Source organism: Syngnathus acus, chromosome 5 (assembly GCF_901709675.1).
Source record: "Syngnathus acus chromosome 5, fSynAcu1.2, whole genome shotgun sequence".
In the NCBI taxonomy this organism is placed as follows: domain Eukaryota; kingdom Metazoa; phylum Chordata; class Actinopteri; order Syngnathiformes; family Syngnathidae; genus Syngnathus; species Syngnathus acus.
In genome coordinates this window covers 431,967-454,868 of record NC_051091.1, presented here as the reverse complement: position 1 = coordinate 454,868, position 22,902 = coordinate 431,967, and the positions used below count along the sequence as shown (strand labels likewise).

Sequence of the window (22,902 nt, the reverse complement as noted above, 5' to 3'; positions counted from 1 at the left end):
AATGATTGACTCATGAACGTTTGATTACACTCTGGACCCTTGGCAAATCCAAATCTCTGCCTTAAGACTTGCTGTCATGTTCAAATTCATGGTGCCCTGAAGCGCTCCATAGATATGACATGGCTAGTTAGTTATCCACTTTGAGCCTACTTGCCTGGAGTAGCACCTACAGTGCATATGTTTTGGAGTCTACAGAGATGCCCACACACAGCTTCTGGTTGACCATTTCCATATTGTTACTATTTAGTCACTCATGCAGCTTTACAGTTGCAGAGCTCTTCCTCCAAATGTTTCTTGTATTTGTCATTTGTGTGGGTGGGTGGTAGGTAGTGTCGCTGCATTTGTCATTCAGCCAACGTCTGGATGGAGACCAAGATGAATGCGTTGAAATATTAGCAGTATTTATGATGAAATGCATTTTCAGAGCCAATTGTGTTCATATGATCCCGTCATAACAGTGAGTAAAGAACTGCCATCTCATTCATTGGTAAATCACCACGCTGAGCTCTTTACGCTGTGTGTGAATTGGATGCCTTTCTGTGCAAATAATGAAAGCCAGCAACACTTTTCACTTTTGTTTAAAAAAAACCCATTGGAACTGTTTTATGCAAATTCATATTTTATATTTAGCATGTTCAGTCCACATTTTTTTCTGCAGCATTTTTTTTCACTCGACTGGGAGAATGATGATGTCTGCTGATGCGGATGTATCACTTAGTGATCATTTGTGAAGGACAATACATTTGGCTTCAAATGAAATCGAAACGTTTCGCTCTCAAATCAAACCCAAATGAGAAATTGCATGTTTGCTTCCTGCTGTGTGGTTGGTGACTTCAGTAGGAATGTGCAGTCATACACAAATACAATGGGACAGCTAACATTGCTCTTGCCCTTTGTTGCTTTCTTCCCTCCAATCTTTGGCTCTGGCTTTATACGTATTTCATTCAGCGCTCTTTGCTGTCATTTTATTGGCTGTTGGTGAAAGACGCTCGCTGGCTTCTATGAAATGGCTCGCACAGAGATGAGTGTTTCTCTCCTGCTGAAGTTCTCTCGGCATCGGGCCGGAACCTCATCGATCGCAATTTAGTAAAGTTGATATTTTTTCACCAATGGTAAATGGGCTTTTACTCCCGTAGCGCTTTTCTGCCATGGAGGTACTCAAAGCGCTTTATCACTGTCTGACCAATTTAGTGTCTTGTTGAAGGACACCACGACATGGTCTCAAAGGTAGAGGATTGTCCCGGCAACCTTCGGTCTGGAGAGGACGGAAAAAAAAAAAAAGCACTCTACCGGCTGAGCCGTACCACGCAAAAATCCATCTTAAGTGTTGAAAAAGTAAGATTGTGGGACTGATAGGAAAGTTCCAGCGCAAAGCTTGGACGATGCACGCATTCAAATGAGGTTTTATTCCTTTGCCATCAAAGTGGAAATTTGCAAAGCCTCCTTTTAAATACGGAATGCAAGTTGCTGGTGACTAAAAGCACATAGAGCACAAACCAAGCTGCACTCGGCATTTCTGTCCTTAAGTATTCATCGTAGAAACGGCTCGCTAAGAGTGAACAAAAGTCAGAGGCTTGCGATCTGCCGTTTGGATCTCGATGGCGGCTTCCGCGTATGCTGTAGCGTGATGGTGCAGACAGACAGACGGACGGACGGACGGACGGACAGACAGACAGACAGACAAACAGATGTCCATTGAAATAAGATGTGTCAATCTCAACAAGCACACAAATTCAGTCACTTTGAATAATATCTTGTTGTTTTTATTTGAAACCTGCTGAATAATGGAGCAGACAGCTCATGCCTGCCGATTCTTCTGGTGGGAGGATACGACGCCCACAATGGTGGCTCTGGGCTGCCTGCCTGCCTGCCTGGCTACCTGCCTGCGTGGCTGCCTGCCTGCCTGCCTGCCTGCCTGGCTGCCTGCGTGGCTGCCTGCGTGGCTGCCTGCGTGGCTGCCTGCGTGGCTGCCTGGCTACCTGCCTGCGTGGCTGCCTGCGTGGCTGCCTGCGTGGCTGCCTGCCTGCCTGCCTGCCTGCCTGCCTGCCTGGCTGCCTGCCTGCCTGCCTGGCTACCTGCCTGCGTGGCTGCCTGCCTGCCTGCCTGCCTGCCTGCCTGGCTGCCTGCGTGGCTGCCTGCGTGGCTGCCTGCGTGGCTGCCTGCGTGGCTGCCTGCGTGGCTGCCTGGCTACCTGCCTGCGTGGCTGCCTGCGTGGCTGCCTGCGTGGCTGCCTGCCTGCAGTGTTTGGAGACTTGTGGTTAAGCGTTTTATTCTACCTCGCTTTCTAGGGGCAGAGTACATTGTGTATGCTTAATAATGCCATACTCTGCTGCAAAGTAACATCCTAATGATTCAAACAACTGCTGCTAGAAGACTGCAAGACTTTGTCTGCTGAACCCATTCACTGCCAATCCAGTTCATCATAATAATCGTCAATGGCACTGAATGAGTTCAAAGTAGCTTGATTAGGGGGGGGGGGGGGGGGGGGGGAAATCCTTGGCCTCCACCCCCATGTGCCCAGAATGGTGTACGGTGTAGAATCGTCGATGGCACCGAATGAGTTAAGATACCTGACTGCAGCCAACATGCCTCTGGTTATCCGCGCGACGGTGGCTTTATAGGCACGCAAACATCTGCTGCTGTTTTGGCCATGAAAAGTGCTGATCACTACGGCAGGCGTCTGGCGGCTGACGCAGGGCATGGCTTTTCCTCTCGTGTCTGTCGGCAGCGTGCCGTGTCAGCGTTGAGGCACGGCACCCCTGTCATTGCGCCGCGCTTCGGCCCAACACTCAAGAGACGGGGAAAGAAAAGCCAGAAGACAGAAGCGACGGAAAGAAAGAGACGTCGGGCCTTCAATCTGTCACTTTCCGACGTGGAAAAATGAATAGGGCCTGTCGCTCCTGGCTCGGCGAGGCGAGGCGAGAAAAGAAAAGAAAGGAAAAGAAAAAAAGCAAAACGCAACCGTCACTGTAATCTCCCAAGTGCCTCAGCTCGCGACTCTGCTGGCCCAACATGCATTTGCCTCTCTCCATCCATCTCTGTCTCCTTTTGCTCCCTTTCTTGAAACATTCATCTTCTATTCACCTCTTAAAATCCAGCCACAAATGAGACAAGGGTGTTGCTTAAGCATTCTAAGCAGGCAGGTGTCACCAAGGCTTCTTCGCTCGGAGCAAGGAAGGAAGGAAGGAAGGAAGGAAGGAAGGAAGGAAGGAAGGAAGGAAGGAAGGAAGGAAGGAAGGCAGGCAGGCAGGCAGGCAGGCAGGCAGGCAGGCAGGCAGCAGGGGCTGCTGACATTTGGGAGATTGGATATGCTTCACGGCCCTCGCTTGCAAACATTATCATCATTATCATCTCAGTGCTCACCGGGCTATTATCTGGACTCCGCTGCGGCCGGGAACATTTCCGCGCTACTTTATCGGTGAGCTTCGGGTCTCTCGTAGCCACCCCGCCGGCTTCCCTTAATAGATGGATCAAAAGATAGCGTGTCTTGTTTGTGTCTCCACAAGACGTGACAGTTGTAGGAGTGTCGCCGTCCTTGTAGGATCCTGGCTCGACTTTTTATAATGAGCTGGTTGCTCGGAGGAGGAGGCAATTGACAAGATCATTGGAAAAAGGCGGGGGACTTCTCTTTTTACAACGGATTCAATTGATTCAAACAGGAAATGATGCTGTTGTGTCAAAGTAAAGACAAATAGGTGTGGAAAAGAAAAAGGACACTCGTAATGTAGAAAAGGCTAAATGAAGAGAAGCCTGAAGCAGTCTTATTTTGTCTCATTGATCCACGTTTCTGCTCAGCTGAACATACCAGATTCCAACCACACTTTTTTTTTTTTTCCCCTTTGCAGCTCACAAAATCACAGTTCCACGAATGCAGCTTCAAATGCCTCAATGCCTTTTGACCTGTTGAACTCGCACGCGGCATCTGGGAAAGAAAAAAAGACCAACTTGATATTGAACCTGTCTTTGTGTCTCTCTGTCTCTATCTTGCGCTCTCTTTCGCTCTTTTTCGCTCTCTTTCGCTCTCTTTCGCTCACTCACTCACTCACTCACTCACTCACTCACTCACTCACTCACTCACTCACTCACTCACTCACTCACTCACTCACTCACTCACTATTGCATTTGGTAGAGTGAGGCTCCTGATCAGGCCTCGAGGATCTATTGACATTTTCCAACACTATTTCTTTTCTTGAGTTGATTTGTTTCCTGTTTTGTAGTTCCATTTTGGGTTTGGGTGAAGCCACAATTGGAAAAAAACCCAAAGCCTATAGTCAGCGTGAGATGTTGAGCCTATTTGTGTGTTTTGCTGCGCGCGATGCATCCGTGTCACTGTTTTGGGGCTGCAGTGTTAAAGCAGGTTAGAGGGACAGGCTGTCGGCTGGCTGGCTGGCTGGCTGGCTAGCGTGCGTGCGTGCCGATAAACACCAAAAAAGCCAGCAGGAGGTGAGCGGAGAAGAAGATGGAACGGAGAAAGAAATGGATACGGTGTGAACAAGCGCATTTGGTCTATCCCTAGCCTCTGGATTGAAAGTCGCGTCAGGTTGTTTTAGCCTCGCTGAGATTCCAATTGACGGCGAGACAGACAGCTGAAGTCTGCCAGGTGTTTTTGTTTTTTTTCCGGCCCCGGGTGCCTTGTCAGGACTTTCCGACACTTTCTGTTCATTTGTCAGACTTGATAGGTGGCCATTCACTCTGGAGCTGTGACAGCTCTCCAATACTCCAGTGAAAGGTGTAGATGGGTGTTGCTGCCATTTCCCAGAACACTTTTTCATCTTGAATGGGGGAATGCACTTCACTCACCTCCCATCGGTCATTCCAGCTGACAGACAGCGATGGAGGCAGCAACATTGAAAAGTAAAAGCAATCTTACCGCCTCACTTTGCTGCCTGTGAAAATTAGACAATAGCCAGATTTCATTCAACACTTTTTTTTTTTAATTTCAGGTCTTTTACTAATTCTGCTTTGCTAACATCTGTCATTTTTAACTTCATGCAATTTTTCTTTTTTTCTCTTGAGATAGTAGTATTGGACTTTTTGTGGGCGTCTTTTTATTTCTGGTCATACATTTTCATTCTCGGTTGATGCTGATTGACTTTCAAGTTTTGCATATGTTGCTGCTAATTCCATTCATCATCTTGAAAATAATGGTTTATGATAATATTCTCATTTCTTTTTGAGCTGCAGTCTAATGTCTGAGGCAAACTACTGTATCATGGTTGTTTGTCTCCTAATGATGTCTTACAGCTTACTGCTTGCAAGCCTTCAGTAATTGCCTGCTTTTGATAGGATCATTTTATGCATGGCCAGGGCTCATTGGGCCATGCATGAACGTCCCAACATCAAAGCTCCTAATATTTGGATTTCTTATGAATTATGCCATTTAAAATGGTTTCAGCTCAAGTGATTACAAAAGAGAGGGCAAATCAACGGGGGAAATAAATACAGACATAGTATATCAAAAAATAAATAGAAGAATAAACATCTCTTACACAAAGGGCATATGCTCATATTGATTGGTTATGCGTCCCTGTTGTTTCTCTGCACACCTGACTTATCTTTCTTTGACCTTCCTTCTGTGACTCGCAGCTAAATGCTCTTGCTGGCTTCAGCATGACGCGTACAATGCTTGAAGCTCAGCCAGCGCCAAAAGATGATGGCAAAACTTTCTGCTTTGTCTGGAAAAAAATACCTTGACATTTGGACCCACTTAATATGTAATGCAGTGGAGTGAAGAGTGTGTGTGCGTGTGTGTGTGTGTGTGTGTGCGTGTGCGTGCGTGTGGTCGTGCCTGCCTGCCTGCCTGCCTGCGTGGCTGCCTGCCTGCCTGCCTGCCTGCCTGCCTGCCTGCCTGCCTGCCTGCCTGCCTGCCTGCCTGCCTGCCTGCCTGCCTGCCTGCCTGCCTGCCTGCCTGCCTGCCTGCCTGCCTGCCTGCCTGCCTGCCTGCCTGCCTGCCTGCCTGCCTGCCTGCCTGCCTGCTTTTGTGTTTGTTGAATTATTTGGAAGAAGAAAAGAAAAGCCCTGCGGCTAAAAAAAAATAACTGGCCAAACACGAAAGAATCACTTGAAAGAGTTGGATAACATAAATGTTTGTTATTCTAAGATTATTCCCAAAAATAATGACAGTAGGCATCTACACATTTTTGTAGTGTACACATGGAAACAAATGCACATTAGCTAGATGTAATAATAATCCCTTCAAGTGGATGTTGCAATGATAATGTCTTCAACAGCTGGTAATTCAAATTCTAATGATATCATATGGAACATTGGACTTGAGTGCTTTGCCGTGCTTTCTTGCAACTGCTGTTCTTTACAGCCTCGCGGCGTATTCTAAAAATAACATTTAACGTGGCTTATATCAGCCTTCCATTTGCTTACAAAAAGCCGTGGGGAACCAAAAATGCTATTTAAGCTGGAACACTTCATTTCGAGAAAATATGGCTCAAGTAAGAGTGAAGAAAATCACTGGTGAGCGAGCTATTTTTAGATCAAGCAGTAAATTGTATTGTTTCTGTAGGTGTTGTGGTTGTTTCTGATTTTTGTTAGTATTCTTCGGATGAATGCTTTTTTTTTTTTTTCTACAGCATTTGGCTGACTCCAAAAAAAAAAAATCCCTACACACGACTTAAGGTGTTTGCCTTCTGCTCCAGATGTTCAACAGATGGGGGTTTTGTAATGTCACCTTTGGCTTTCCACTCAAGCTGCTACATTGACTCATTTCTATGGTGGAGTGTCCCATCATCACCATCATCACCATCATCATCATCATCATCACTGTTTTGTGCCCTTAAAAGCACTTGCGGTCTCCCATTTTTCTCTCCTCCTTTATTGGTGAGGTTTTCACCACTGGATTGGTTGAAGTCCTTCTCCATTCTTCACTGCTAGACAAGCAGCGTGTTCCACATGAAACACCTTTTGGATTTATGCCGCAAAGTGCAGCCATCGTTCTTGCGTTAATCACCTCGATCTCGGACGCTCCCCAGGTCGATGGACGACCCACGGGGGGGAATCAAATGGAAACAAGCCAAGCCTGACGCTTCTGAAGTACCTCACTAAGATATATCAAGACAGCAATTTAGTCTCTCGGTGTACTAGCGAAGAGGGAGACTTGTCAATACGGAATTTAAATGTTTTGGTGAAGACATGTTTCACCGCATCACAAGCAACCCATTATGGGTTTTTTTCTTGTGCTTTGATCATTATTATTATTATTTATTTCACTGCAAGGAAATGTGCCTCAACTAAGCTGTGCATACTGTTGGACTGAATATTCCACATTCCCCCACCCAATAACCACATCTGTGTTGTGTAACTATCCCCTCCTGGCGTGATCTTATCAAAGTTATTGTATTTTCAGTTCTGCTGATTCGGCACCTCTCGGAAAAGGGCCGTTAGCAGGTGCTGTGCAGAAAGTCAAAAACTAAATACATTTATGAATTGCAAGCTCTTGATGAGGAAAGTCAAGCCATATGATAAAATCTGAAATGAAATGTTCTTATATACTGCGGTAGATATTCAGATCACATATGGTGCCGAATGAACCGGAATTGATGTCGAATAAGGAAAAGCAACATGATTTAATGATGCTACCAGAATGATTGGAATATATTTCCCTGCTGTCATCATTCCTTTCATTCATCTTTTTCCCCTCCCAGCTGAATCTCTTTTTATTAGTGTCTTGTGTCTCTTGGTGGCTTGCTCTTAGCGCCAGGGGCCCGCTTGAAAGCTCCGACCGACTGTTGAAAAAAGCCTCTCAGGCCATGTCACTCCAAACACCACTGCTGGCTCTTGATGTTGACACGCGCTGCTGCGTTGGCTGAGCCCACCAAAAGCAAAATCTAATTACCATTAAATCGCCAAGTCCCCAAAGCAAGCCCATTAGCCAAAATTAGCACGCGCACACACACACACACACAATTTCCTCTTCACACTCACACTTTGGTGCCCTTGCCACAAGGCTCCTTTTCCACTGCTTCAACTTTGAAAAGAATTGTCTGAAGCACAGAGTGGATGCTGTCTCATCCATCCAAATCGATTTTTCTTTCATCTTTATTCAAGCAACACTTTGGATTTCATATCCCAGATGGTAGGAATACACACAGTTTGTCCATTACGATCTTTGTCAACAATGATGCGTTTGGTGTTCTTTGAAGATAACAACATTCGATTTGTCATGGAGGTGTGGGCTCATGGAATGGAGGCAAGTCAGATGGACCAAAATGGCAAGACAAGGCAGGACTACTGCTTATTGGAGAAAAAAAAAAAGGGGTTTACTTTATAGGGATTTATAGGGATTTGATAAGAGACAAATCCTATGACATGAGATGTCTCACGAGATTGAGTCCACAAGAACAAGTTTCTTATCGAAAACAGTGCTTAGTAACCATTTTCCAATTGTTTTCTTTTTACCGATCAGACTGCAAGAAAGTGAATGAATGATAGAGCTCGTAAGTGCAAATGTGAACATAAGGATTTTTGTTACATTTTTCCAAATGCTGCTGCAGCTGAGATCTTCCCTCTTACTGAATTGTGGAAGAAAAGAAGAGAAACTTTCTTTCAAATCAATCAATCAATAGCTATAATATGCATCTGGGCACGAACATACAGTAACACGCCATCGATGGCCTCTTGAATCCTCATCTTTAACAAGTGATCAAGTGGGGCATTCGTCTGAGCATAGCTCATAGCAATGGTAACACTTTGGAGTGGAGCCAGAATTGTCAACAGATCAGCAATATCACCACAATCAACTTTTTGTGGCAGTTCCGGCCGGGCAGCAGATACCCGAGCCATCGAGTCCAAAGAGCTGCTCCCTCCGACACAGAGCTTGCTTTGTGCGCGTTTCGATCATCGTACTGTTTACTTGCCAGAATTCTTCCAGAGATCTTAATTTACTACCAATACCTTTCGAGGAATCCATCTGTCCCAGACATGCCATACCAATTTGTTGTATTCAGAGGAATATATTCACATATGAACCCTGTTTTAATGTTGACATAAATTGCAAATGCGAAAATGAAAAAACATCCAAAGTATATTGTGGGGTTTTTTTTTTGCTTTTTTTTAAAAGTCCAATTTTTTGGTATGTTTCCTAATCCCTCTATTTCACATTGTTAGCTGTCTGCTGCAGTCAACATGTTTATCAAGTGCAAAAACAAGCTCTTTGTATGGCCATCAATCCATGTGTTAATCTTTCTTTCAATCACTTCATGTCAAATCTGCCACTGGTTACAAAATTGTCCTCTATCAGGGTTCATTTCAACATGGTGTTTAGGGATTTGTGTATTGCTCAGAGGCTCTGTACTTTAAGCTTACATTTGAATGTATGAAATAATCCATTTGTTCAGAGCTCGACAGGATTTTAGATCTTGTACCGGACAAGAGTTCAAATGTTGCCGCAAATTAAAGACGTGGGCTGCGTTGCAATTGTGTTGCGCTGGAGTCAGATAAAAAAATAAATAAAAAAAGATTAGCTTGTATTTCATTTTTGACCTCGATTGAAATATATGTTTCAATCAAGTTCCCAATTGAATTTTTGAATACCAATAACATTACTAGTCGTATTTTCAAATCTTTCAATTGACGTTCCACACTGTTCTATAAAGCGATTCAATGGAAATCTAAAGTAAAAAAAAGGATGGCTACATGTGCAAAGAAAAAGAAAAAAAAAACACGTCTACAATAGATAATTGCATGATTGTACAAAAAAAAGCCAAATAAGTATACACTTTGGATCAGGCTGATTATGTGGCAGCATGATGCATGTTACCACTAGCACAACAGCCGTCAACCAAAGATGACACTCATAATGAAGTGATGGCTTACAGGCGAAACTAAAACAAAGATGCTAAAGACAATATATGTGAAATGGATTAGATGGGCTGGCAGTGAGGTCAGCGAGTGAGTCACTCGTCAACTTGTAATCTTTCTAATTAGCCATCAATCGGTGCCATTACAAAGTCTCCCCCACCCCACCCCACGCTGGCTGCACACAAGCGAAACCTAAATTCAATCCATTTCGAGCCCCAAATTGTTCTTCATGCCAATGTATTTGGAAGTTCTGAATCCAAGTTCGTCTAAGCAGCATTTGTGTTGACATGTGAGTATAATAGAGAAGGGAAAGTGATGCTGTGTGAAAAGAGGTGCAAGCGCATTCGTGTGTTTGTTGTTGGCTCTGTGTACAAAAGCTGAGAGTGCTTTAGCTTGACAAGCCTGTGATGTCACTGCTGTCAGCCACGCTTGTGTTTGCGTGCGTGCAAGGAATGCTAATCCACCGGTTTGTGCTCCCGTGTAAACCAAGCAGTATTTATCATGCAACTGGCAAATGTGAGCGAGCGCATGACACAAACGGATACACGGAGCTGGATGGATCGAAGGAAGGATAGATACGTACCTAGAGCTATTGACGGCTGAATGTGCCAGTCAAATTGAGAGCTAGTTGTAGTCGTATATTTATGAATCAAGGATTACTTTTAGCAATGGACGTATTTTTGGAATCTTCTTTTTTTACAGAAACGTCATTGCAACAAATTCCAAGGCACGCTAAAAGCCGTATTGCGCACACTTTCAATTCCATTCAATTCGTGTCAACATTAGATTGAGGGACACATGAAACCAATCAAAAATGTGCTGTTGACCAATGTCATTTAATGACTTTAAGAATTTCCAGGTTGAACCGAATGGCAGAATGAGTTCCAAACACAAATTGTCACAAGACCAAATCCGTTCTTCCCTTTCTTACTCCCTCGACGTACAATCTAAGAGTGTCTCTCTGGCTTCCTGAACATATTGATCCCAAAATAACATCAAAGAGGCTGACTGTCTGACTCTCAGTGTGCAGGGAAGGCAATCTAGGAACAGAAAACATTGTACCAGTACTTTGCCTAGTTACCATCCTGGAGAAGAAAAAGAAGGGGAAAAAAATCACGGTATGAAAATCAATCCGTTGAAAAAATAAGAACAAGACATTTGTCCTTTGCTCTAAATTCCTATGCCATTCTGTAATGTACCATTTGACTTACAGCCAGTGCTGTGTCAAGTCAACTCAAATGTGCATTATGACTGCTCAGACAGCACTTTGGGAGATTTATTGATTGGACAAAGACAGGTAAGTGGCCAAGATGTGTGTCAGAGCCCAAAGGGCATCGGAAGAAAGCAAAGCAAAGCAAAGCAAAGCAAAGCAAAGCAAAGCAAAGCAAAGCAAAGCAAAGCAAAGGAAAGGAAAGGAAAGGAAAGGAAAGGAAAGGAAAGGAAAGCAAAGCAAAGCAAAGCAAAGCAAAGCAAAGCAAAGGAAAGGAAAGCAAAGCAAAGCAAAGCAAAGCAAAGCAAAGCAAAGCAAAGCAAAGCAAAGCAAAGCAAAGCAATGCAAAGCAAAGCAACAACAGTGGCTCACTTGCTGGAGGAAAAGCAAAAAAGGCAACATTTACAAAATGGCTTGATTTTTCAGCTGAACTGATTGTGATAAAGATGAGTGAAAGTCGGTCCATTTTAATGCCATTGTACTTATCAGTCAAAGAAACCCGTCCTGGGCTAATGTTACGTAAACTCCGGCTTATTTCTGCTAATGTGTCTGGAACACATTTCCAGAAATAGGCAACTAAGCAAAGATTTAATTGGTTGTTTAATTTCACACTTGATGAGTAAGTCGGCACAGCAGAGACCCAATTATGTCCTTTACAAATAATTAAAAAGGCAACTTTCCATTACATGTCCCCTTAAAGGTTCATTTCCAAGTGCATTAAAAAAAGTAGAAAAAAAGTCACAGAAATGATGCAGTCGGGGCATATATATATATATGTGTGTGTGTGTGTGTGTGTGTGTATACGCATATACGTATATACTGGTTTAGCACTTCATTCTTTACACTGCCGCCACCTCCAGTCACTCCACTCCACTCTAGTTAATGATACTCCTTTAGCTTTGCCTTTTGTCCTGCTTTCATCTTGCCGCACTGCTCTTCTCCAACTCATCCATTAGCTACGTCATCACTATCAAATAGAATGTGATGACAACTGATGTCAAGCATGCAAAATTCATTTCCTTTGCTTGTGGTGGGTGTCTGCAACTAGCCACCGTATATACTACGTAAATGATATCAAAATATCAATGGACATAGAGCTGCAAATACAAATATGCTGGTGAGGAGGCAAGGACTAATCAAAGTCACCACAGTGAAGACAGCAGGCCAGCACTTGGATGAGTAATAGTCCGATTGTGTGTCATTAGGGGGAACGTGCATCCGCAATTGTTTTAGCCTGCTAATGGCGAGGCTGCTTCGGCCGCCATCTCCAGTGGAGCGAGCAGTCAGCCAGATAGTAAATCAGTCTCTTGGTTACAGGCTGCCGCTGCCGCTGCCGCTGCCGTTGGACCTTCCCCAATGACTAATGCCAAAACTAATAGGTCCATTAGTGTATGGGGATGGTTGGGATGATGACTGCATGAGATAGAGACATATACAACATAGAGGCCTGCACACCCAAGGAACTTTTCAACCGCAGAAATGTTGAGGTCAGATCTTAAGCAAAACTGCGATTGCTAAAATAACAGCAGTATATACTATCAAATGACACTGATAGAATATTTTAGTGCCAAACATGTACGAGGGTTTTTTTCTTGTTTCCAAGCCACCAACTTGAATGACTTGACATATATGAGTGTAAAGATGACAAGGGTACACATTATGGTCCTGTCCAAATTTCCTCTCACATCCACGTTGGAGCAGAAAAGACAAGTATGCCCAAGGAAATGTCATCTCAGGTCCGAGGTAGCCATCCAATCAAATCTCCGTCATGGGAGGGAATGCACCACTGTGCCCTCATCCAAGGGTGCTTAACCCTGAAATTCTTAAACACCTGGAAATAGATCATGGTGGAATTCTGGGTGGATTCTATGGAGAGAAGGAAGGTAAGGCGTGTGCTGCCGAGATAGGACCCATTTCTTGGAGAGTTAACTTGAAGCAATTTCCTCTCTCCTCTTATCTGCATTCTCTGTCTATGACACATACGCTGGGGAACGACCCAGGTACGTAAAATCATCATGTACGTATGTTCACGATAACTGAGAAAGGTTCAGCCCGTATCGTTTGCTCAAATTTCCTGGATGTCACGATTTCATATGCAAAGGTTTCATCCTGGACTTGAATTTGAAATGGGCTGTGCAGACCCCATGCATATAATTGCCGACGTGTTTTTCTTTGCCACGATGCCATACAAACGAAAAGATACAATTACCAGATGGTGGTCCTGTACAAAAATAGGCGAAGTGGGGTACAAATTCCAGACAGACCAAAATGTACTCAATCGGCAGAAGACCGTTTTTTGTTTGTGGAATATGAACTCAACCCAAAAAATCCCTCTCAGCGCTGGATCATTTTGCAACTTGCTGTCGACTGAAAATGACATCACAGTTGCCAGGTCTTAGGTCACAACCAATCACGGCTCGTCCCCTTTCTAAAGCTGACCATCATCTGACCTTTGCTGGAAAGAGGAGACTGTGTGTCATCTTAAACTCCCCCAAGCTGTCGCAGGATGAAGATGAGAAGTATGTTTTCATCTTCCAGCTGTTGGGCCCCCTCTTGAGACATTCTCCTGGTAGAAACGAACCTTAGCTCTGGAGCTCGGCTCCGTCTGATGGCAGTGGCTGCCGCCGGGATCTCTGCGCCTGATCGATCACTATCGGGGCTTGCCAATGGTCAATTCCTAGGAGTCAAGGAATCAATGTTTCAAGATCTTCAACGTTAGCATGGTATTCACTTGTCAGAGTGTTGACAGCTTTGTGCTTGGCAACCTGTTCTTCATTTGTGTCCATTTTTTCAAGCAATTCTGATTGAGACTTCTGGAAGTGCCCTATCGAACTTGTCAAACCTTCCGTTGACTTGGTTGCTGATCTTAACTGAAGCTTTTTCCCACGTCACTCGTGCATTTTCCATATCTGTGCACATCAACTCTGTCCAATGCTGTCACTAGCGTTACTCGTGGGAGGCGGAGTCAATCCAGGTGACACTCTTTACCTTGACAATGAACTTGGAAACCACATTGTCAGATAGTCTTAGTCAGAGTCTGGTGTGTTTTGCTTAGCATTCCCAGCTCGACTCAATTTTTGTCCTTCTCTTCTGATAAAAATCAATCATTTCTAGTATGTACTTACAGGCCAGATGTCTTGGCTGTATACATGTATAGAGGAATCAATAAGGAGTCCATATTACACACTCCAATCAGAGTTGACTTTTTCTCCTTCATGCCAGCAAGGCAGCTGCGCTCGCTCGCTCGCTCACTCACTTCCATCCTCTCATCTTGCCCTGGCCGGAGGTTGTCCGTACTTCCAGCTCGACCTTATTTCATATGCTTATTGGCATTTGAAGTCCTACTGAAGGAAGGAAGGAAGGAAGGAAGGAAGGAAGGAAGGAAGGAAGGAAGGAAGGAAGGAAGGAAGGAAGGAAGGAAGGAAAGGCTGTAAGAAGCTGAAGTCTGTCATGTTCGGATTAAGATCCGGGGATGTCGTTAATATTTGTCAAGCTCTTTGAAGCCTTTCTGTGATAAAGGGCTGTATAAATAAACTTGACATGTTGGATCCATTTTTGGCATAAGTGAAACTCGATGAAAAATGGGGAGTTGATTCAAAAAAAGAAGGAAACTACTGTTGTACAAACCAACAGTCAGACACTTAGATGAAATGACGATTTTTCCTTCAAGGGGTAGGACAGAGTACTCACCACACATACAGTATGTATGGGGGGGGGGAATTAATATTGACAAAATGGGTCCATTTTAAAAATAACGGTAACTCGTTTTGGAACACCAGATTATCCCGCAAAATGGATCGGACTCGAAAGTCACAACGTGTGTCGCGATATGTGCTGAGTTTGAGAAGTAGCATGCGAGCTTCCTACGGGCGAGTCTGTGCTTATTGATTCCCTCTCAACTTCCGGCTAAGAACAGACTCCATTAGAAAATAACAATTGGCTGCTTCAATAATCGAGCTGCACCATTAATGGGAACGCTTTATTGGAATGTCTTCTTAAGAGTTGTTTGTTTGTTTGTTTGTTTGTTTGTTTGTTTGTTTGTTTGTTTGTTTGTTTGTTTGTGAGATCTGATGTTGAGGTAGGGTCGGCTATATTTCATTTCTGTCATGGAGCAAAATAGACATGGAGCAATCGTCTAGTAAAATCGAGATGATTTATTTGAAACATATTTAAAATAATAATAATCAAATCATAGATAATAACAAAAATAACAATTATTGATTCTGATCAATAAAAATGTCATCGAGGAGTTACTCGTATGATCACGTTGCTTCGAAGACAATACAAGATTAGCCCAGCATAGACATAGCTCTTGTCTTGAATCATTCAGATGCACGTATTGAGTGCAAAGGCCATGTCAAAATACGCTCCCAAGGAAGGATGGATTCCTTCATTTAGTTACCGTCATTGATGAGGTGAACTAAACAATGCTTCCTGAAATGCATTAGACATTTTGTGAAGGAAAACCGCAGACGAGAGGCGTCGCATCAATCTCCTGCAAAGAAATACTTTGGAGGGCATCTCAAGACATTTCAAGACACTCTATGCATTATGAAGCTTTCGATGAGACTCAGCAAGGAGACAGACAGTTGCACTCTTCGTAATCAATATTGAGTAATAAAGATAACTGAGCAAGACGCCAGAATCGACTCGCTCGCAACCCAAGCACCCAGAGCCATTCGATACGCCCATCGCATAAAGCTTTCATTGCATTGAGTCCCTGGGAATCTGATTAGAGACTTCTCTTTGTCTATACTACTTCAAAATTGGCACATTTTCTTACTTTTGTGAAATTCATGAAATGAATTACATGATGCGTGCGTAACAGAGACTGAGTGAATGTTGACGATTAAAGTGTGTGATGCCATCTTATTTTTCCCTTCCTTCATCAACACTTTGATTACTTTATTGCAGATGTTTCATTTCCCATGAAGCCTTTTCACACATACTGTATGTGGTCTGTCAATCAATCAATCAATCAATCAATCAATCAATCAATCAATCAATCCATCCATCTTTTTTTTGCCTCTAAAGCAGTTCAATGTCTTCTTCACTCTCTTCAACTTTTTGGCTTCTCTGGTGAACATCTCATTTGTTGCTCCAGGCCTTAAATGTTTGCCAAACAGCTTGTAGGTACGTAGGTAGGATGTCCCAAAAGTTTTTTCTTCTTTTTTTCCCCTCCTACACTGTTCACGATGATAGTAGGCTCTTTGGGTTATTGACGTGATTAAAGATAAGAGCTGACCTTGATCAAGGTCGCCACCGAAAAGTGACGGACGGGTCCGTACGTCAGGTGAGCATATTTGCTGACATTTTCCAGGACTTGACGCCATTCAGTGAAAAACCTGCAGGACAATCATGCATAAGTGAAAAGGGAAATGTCACATGGTGGATGATTAGGAGAAATGGACCATTTCAAAAAGTGCATGACAGAGCAGCAGATGTTTTGTGTCTAGCGATTGTACAGACCGACATCTGTTATGGCTTGTTTCATATTCACTGACCTTCAAGCCTACTTAGAGGAGAGAGAAACGACAAAGATTAGGTCTCATTCCGCTTTCCTCTCTCTTCAGTCTTAGAACATTCACAAGATGATTTTTTTCAGTTCATTTTTCATGGGAACAAATCACTCTTGCCAAATAAAAACTAGCCCCGTTTCTTGGCGATGGAGCATGTCACTGCATACATACCGGACCGTATTTTCCGCACTTAAAAGCCTTTAATTTTCTCAACAACAAAAAAAAGAAGGAGGGGGGAGTTCTTGGAACCATCCATCCATCCATCCATCCATCCATCCATCCATCCATCCATCCATCCATGTTATTTTAGTTTAGTTTAGTTTTGTTTTGTTTTGTTTTGTTTTGTTTTGTTTTGTTACCGCGCAAGTCCCGGCATGCATATGAAAAACAAATGTGGATGAAGGTGGGGACATGACAGCTTTCACTGTGATGGGAAAACGGACGTGCGTATTAACAGCTCCTGTCTTGTGTCCTACAGGAGGTGTCAGTTTCATGCCATTGTTTGTAGTCCCTTGGCAGCATGACCTTGTCTCACTGAGCACAAGCTATTAATTAACCAAGCATGTGTGTGTTCATGGGGGGGGGGTTGGGTTGGAGCCTGTGAGTGGCATCCTTTTGCAGCCAGCCAGCCAGCCAGCCAGCCTGTCCATATGCAATCAATGTGCTGGAGGAAGGTGAGAATGAAGGGCAAATAAGGCACAAGGTGTTGTCATCGCTAACTTTGAGGGCATTTTAAGTCGCTTTTTAAACTTCCAAGTGTGTTGCAGGCATTTTTCTTAGCCTCCCCTGCATGCATTTGACTCCAAGAGTTTCTGCTTCAGAGATGATGACCTTCGCTGTTCGCTTCATAGAATGCGTGTGTGTACGTGTGTGTGTGTGTGTGTGTGTGTGTGTGTGTGTGTGTGTGTGTGTGTGTGTGTGTGTATGCGACTTTCCCTACCCTTGGCTGATGCTCCAGAAAACATGAAGTCATACTGGGTGTAGTGATGGACAGCCAGTGAAGCACAAAGGACCAACTAACATCCTCACTGCCCGAAAAACATTGTTCACACACGAACCCCCCCCCCCCCTCCTTTTTTTTTCTTTTCGAAAATTTTTTTTAAGTAACTACTCTATTCATATAAGAGTAAGAATACGAATAAGGGCACTCGGGGCATATTCACAAGCCGGCACCAGTCCACCTTGTAGATTAAAACACCAGTGAATTAGTTGATGAATTCAAAAACAAAGCGCAGTCAGCATTTGAAGACGAGTTACAATGACGGCTGACCCGAAAAGTCCAAATGTGACGGAAATCTTTCTGAGCTAAAACCTTTATTTGGATGGAATCTTTTCCATATTTATATATGGAAGAAAATTTGCTGAGATTTCTTGATGCTTTTGGGTCACTTTTTGACATGTCCAGTGTGCTATCAGTAAATCTACCTGGTTGAGGCACCACCAGAGGCGCTCGCATCTTGCTTATGTGCTCATTTTCACTTTTAACAGTGCTTATTTAGTCTCTTTGAGCAAGAGCGTCAGCGGAATCACATTGTTGACCTTCTTTACATTGTGCTGACAATTTCATGTGCTGCCACAGAGAGCATTTTCCTTGGCTACTGCTTTCCTTATGGTGGCTATGCCCATCTGCAACCATATGCTTGTCATACATTTTGTTCTTGGCAGTGTGATTATTTTCCAATTAAAGCTCAGTTCTCTCTCCATTTTCCCAATTATCCAAAAAGTAGCTCTCGGAGCCAATTTGTGTTTCAGCCTCCAGTCACCCGCATGCATGCATGCACATTCACATTTTAGTTTATGTTTATGCTGCCTGTGATTCTCGTCCCCTCCCTGGGTTGATCCCCTTTTGTGGCGGTACCGACCGTACCGGCTTAGCAGCTGTCCCCGCTGGAGCGAGTCCATCGGCTAATGTGGCCCCAACCGTCGCGGTTCGCACCTCAGGCTCAGCACTGAATAACTCGCCGGCAGCAATACCTCCAGCTGGACCGGCTCCATCGACAAATGTGGCACCGACGGTTCCCACTTTGGCTTAAACACAGAATGACTGGCCAGCAGCAATATTTCCAGGTGGACACACGCCAATAACATGCTGGTTTGTACCTCGGACTCATCATCGATTCCATATTCCTCATCCATGTCCGTCATACTTTACATGGACAGTTGATCAAGATGATGTCAGAGCACAAACCACACATGAAGTCAAAGCCATTGACAGGATTGTCTCCGAGCTCCAGAAAAGAATGTTCCAGAAGGACAAGCACACCACCAATTTGGCCTGTTTGGTTGAGTGGCCAGATGGAAAACATTCCTTAGTGCGACACATGGCTGGCACCTGAACCAGAGCCATGAGAAAGGAAGTTTTTGATGAAACAAAGATTGAATTGCCAGCTGTCATCACTCATCACCTGAGCAAAACCATCCCTCGAGTGGAGCATGACCATGAAGTGAGCAGAACGTCCTGCGACACAACAACAACTCAACCCAGACTTGAATCCTGTGGTCTGAAAAGCAATTTTGAGAATTCTCAAAGACATGTACTCAGGGCTAACTTTGTGCTAATCACCTACTATATCTCTCCAACTCTGCATTTCTGTTGCGATCAACGATTGCTGTTTTATTATGATGTTGTCTTCTAACATGAAATTGTAAAAAGCTCCATTTGGCAACACACAAGACCCTATGGTCCGTCAGTAGATTTGTTTCTTTGGTTTTTTTCCCGCTGCCCATTTTTCTTAACATGGTTTTACCACAAAAAACTTGTGTGGGTATCATTTTTTTGTGCAGGAGCTACTGAGCCTTCTCCACGTATATGGGGCTTAACAATTTGTTTCCTGCTTATGAGTGACAATTCCTCTAAGGACACAGTTGGATATTACCCAGTGGGTGTCCGAGCGGGGCTGCAGAATGCTGCTGATGCTCTGCTTCTCTTTATGCTAACCTTGGTGTCGCTGTTGTTCTTCTGTCCCGCAGTGCTGACAGGAAACCAAGCTAAGTCCTGCGCCCCTGTCCGAGACCTTCGTACAGCCGCTGAGACACGACTGCGGAGAGCTGCCAACGAAGAGACCTATTGGGCCTACTCAGGTTTGTCTTTATGCTTTGTTAGCCTCACCAACGGGCAAAGGCTGACCCGACCAAACACCTTTAGGACGATCTATGAAAAAATGTGAGGGTGAGCAAGGTTCTCTTGTCCATCCATCCATCCATCCATCCATCCATCCATCCATCCATCCATCCATCCATCCATCCATCCATCCATCCTTCCTTCCTTCCTTCCATCCAACTTTTACCACTTTGCGGTTAATTGGGTGGACTTTGCTTTGAAAAAGCCTCTTTGGGAAATGCCGCAATGATGTTTTAAAGAGGCAAGTGAGGTGTGGGTCCTTTTCCCCTTAACAGCGAGTCCCCGGAAGCCATTCTTATTATTGAACTTGCAACAATGGTAATGATGCGTGATCATTAGCAATTACAATTTTATGGGTGGATAAAAGCGTCAAGTAAAAGAGCAATATAACAAGCAATTGCCTTCAGTGAATAAAAGGTAACATCAATAATATGACCCAATGATAAGGTTGAAAAACATCACAAATGGAAATTGGGCCTGATTGTTGAGGTTTTCTCGTTCATCTGAGGATGAACTTCACCATCCAAGGACAGTGAGGACAGACCGGTGTTTTTAATCAGCCCGGTCTTGTGTGTCCTTGCATGAGTGTGTGTGTGCGCATCTTGATTGAAAGAATGCCACCAAAGCAATTGAGACATCCGTGCGATGTCTATGGGGTGATGCATTATGCCACTACTCTCTATGATTGTGTCAGTAGCTGCGTGTCTAATGCAGGATCAAACCTATACACTCTGTGGGGAAAATGGATCGATTTGTCGCCCTCCCTCCCTCTCCGCCATAATATTTCCACACCTTTCAAGACGTCCTTGAGTATCAATGTGTCTACTAAGAAGGACCGAGAGGACAATATCAATCACTTGATGAAAATAAGAGTCTGCTTTGTTTCAAGCCTAAGGCTCTTTCACACTTGGTACACGTTTGAATTGAAATAACCCGTTGCCTTTTTATTTGCTGCAGCTGACCCCTTCTTAGAAGCAAACTGGGGCTTTCTGGCGCAACTTAAAATTCCATATGGTCGTGCTTTGGCATTTTTCACCATCCAAACCAATGCAAAAAGGCACCAAGCTACTTTCTGTTTGGTCGCATAGTAACCAGTGCTAAGCTCGCTGCCGTCATCCCTCCTGAGCCCTTTCCTCTGCTGGGCGGTGTGCAAACTAAGTCAAGTGTGTAAGCACCTCAACTTGCATTGATTGCCTGGTTGTAGCAGATTAGCAGAAGTTCAAATGAGGCGTGGTCGGATCAGATTCTTCACGTCCGTGAGTGATCGGGTTTTTTTCAATTGGATTGTAAAGCTATAATACAGTAGAGTGTGCCTTCCGTATCTTCTTAAAATACGTAGAAAGTTATCCTACACGGCTGTGTAAAGTCATTCTTCCCTCACCGCTAATAAATTAATTGGCACCGCTGTGCAATGAAACACAAGGAGAGAAAATGCTGTCAGGGGGCTTGACACCAATGAGACAAAGTGACGAATAGAAAGGGTGAAGACACTTCAGACACATGCAGATCTTTTAATTGATTGTGCGACCATCATAGATGTCTTTTTCTAAAAAAGGAAATAGAACTTTTCAGGAGAAACCTCTGGTCGAATCATACTTGAAATGTTGGCGTATGCATACCGGGGGGTTGACTGGAATTAAAAGTGTAATTCGATACAGTTTATTTGCTTTCTGTAACTCCCCCAAAATCTTTTTTTCCCACTGCATAAAAACGCATTTTGATGACGTGTTTGGTCATGTATTATTTTTAGGTTTCTCAAGATTATCCATTAGCTCGACATCGGGAGTGTCTATTTTAGCACAATGTAAATGCAGCAATGATAACGGAAGTATCATATAAAGATCTATTTGAAATGTAAAGTGACTGAGGTGTGAGGACAATGAATCTGTTGTTGGTAAAAATCGAGGAGAAATGGAAATGCACTGAAGGGCATTTATCGCCGTATTGCTCAGGCCCCTCAAACAGCTCGGTAGCTCTTCTCACGGGCTAGCTGTTGCCGAGCGAGCGAGCGAGCGCCCATTCTGCATGCAGCTGTCACCACACTGGGCACACACAGCACTAAAATAGGCTCTGCTCACATCTGCCACTGTAGCACTTGAGATAATTGTTCCATTTACTGTACGTACAGCCAATATCCCCGTGCAGTAATTGAAGATGACTTTGTCGTGTTTGAGTAATAGCTTCATTCCGTGCTGTGATCCCGGACGGAAAGGTTAAATACAAAGCGGGAAGTGGCGAAAAATAGCTAGAAAGGTGAGGCTAGTAGGAGTTCATTTTATTTGCTGGTCTTTGGGAAATGACATCTCACACACACAGTAGATAGTAGTGCTGGGAAAATGAAGCTTCAAATTCGCTTCATGAACCAGTTACATATTTGTATGTATTTTTCGAGCGGGCATGGTAGTTGTGGTGTTTTGAAGAAGTGCTCGTATTCCGTTTGAATAACTGCTGTCATGGGAAAGCGTGCTAAATACACAAACAGAGCACATCTTACAGTGATGTTTTCAAATGATGAGCTCATGAAGCAATGGCAATCACGAAACAAAAGATAAATCGTTAAATGATGTGAAAAAGACGATACATTTCAGCGGAAGGTGCAGGGAGTATTTCTGTTACTGATTGTGGTTTATTTAGAGCAAGCGACGTGTGCTGCAGTGCAGGACCATTCTTTATTCCTAATCCCCTGATAATTTGCCAGCACCACACACATTGATAGAGTAGAGGCACTGTGTGGGCACTTCATCAAGTTTCCCTTGCGGAGCCGCATTTTGCATGTCAGGCGCACAACGGACACTATGCATAGCCGTCCGTGGATTCGGTTATTCTCACCGGCTTGTAAATTCATATTCCACGGAGTCACTTTTGAATTGAATCGGATGTAAAGTCCTTTTTGCTGCCTGGTCTTATTTCAAATGTGTCCCACTGCGCACCACTCACAAAGGTGCATTTTCCCATTTGTTGCTCTTTGACTACATCCCAAGTCTCATCAATCCTAGTGTGGAATCTGCGCGTGTGGCCTACGAGCTGGGTAAGGACGTGCTGCCTCATTTATCTTTTGGTGACGCTGAGTGTGATTTCCTCTGCTTAGGGGAAGCCGTGTCCCTGCTTATTAATTATGCCTGAAATATTAAACAGACACCATCAAACATGAATTATTCATTCATTTGCCCCATATCGTCATGGCTAAAGATTGCCAAGACCTGTCATACATCTTCTGACAGCAATCTGACAAGATTTGGTAG

General features: G+C 43.9%; 1 pseudogene; it reads left to right on the top strand.

Moving 5' to 3' along the window:
- Positions 1-22,902, top strand: part of LOC119122722 — a 71,728-nt pseudogene that overhangs the window by 1,480 nt on the left and 47,346 nt on the right.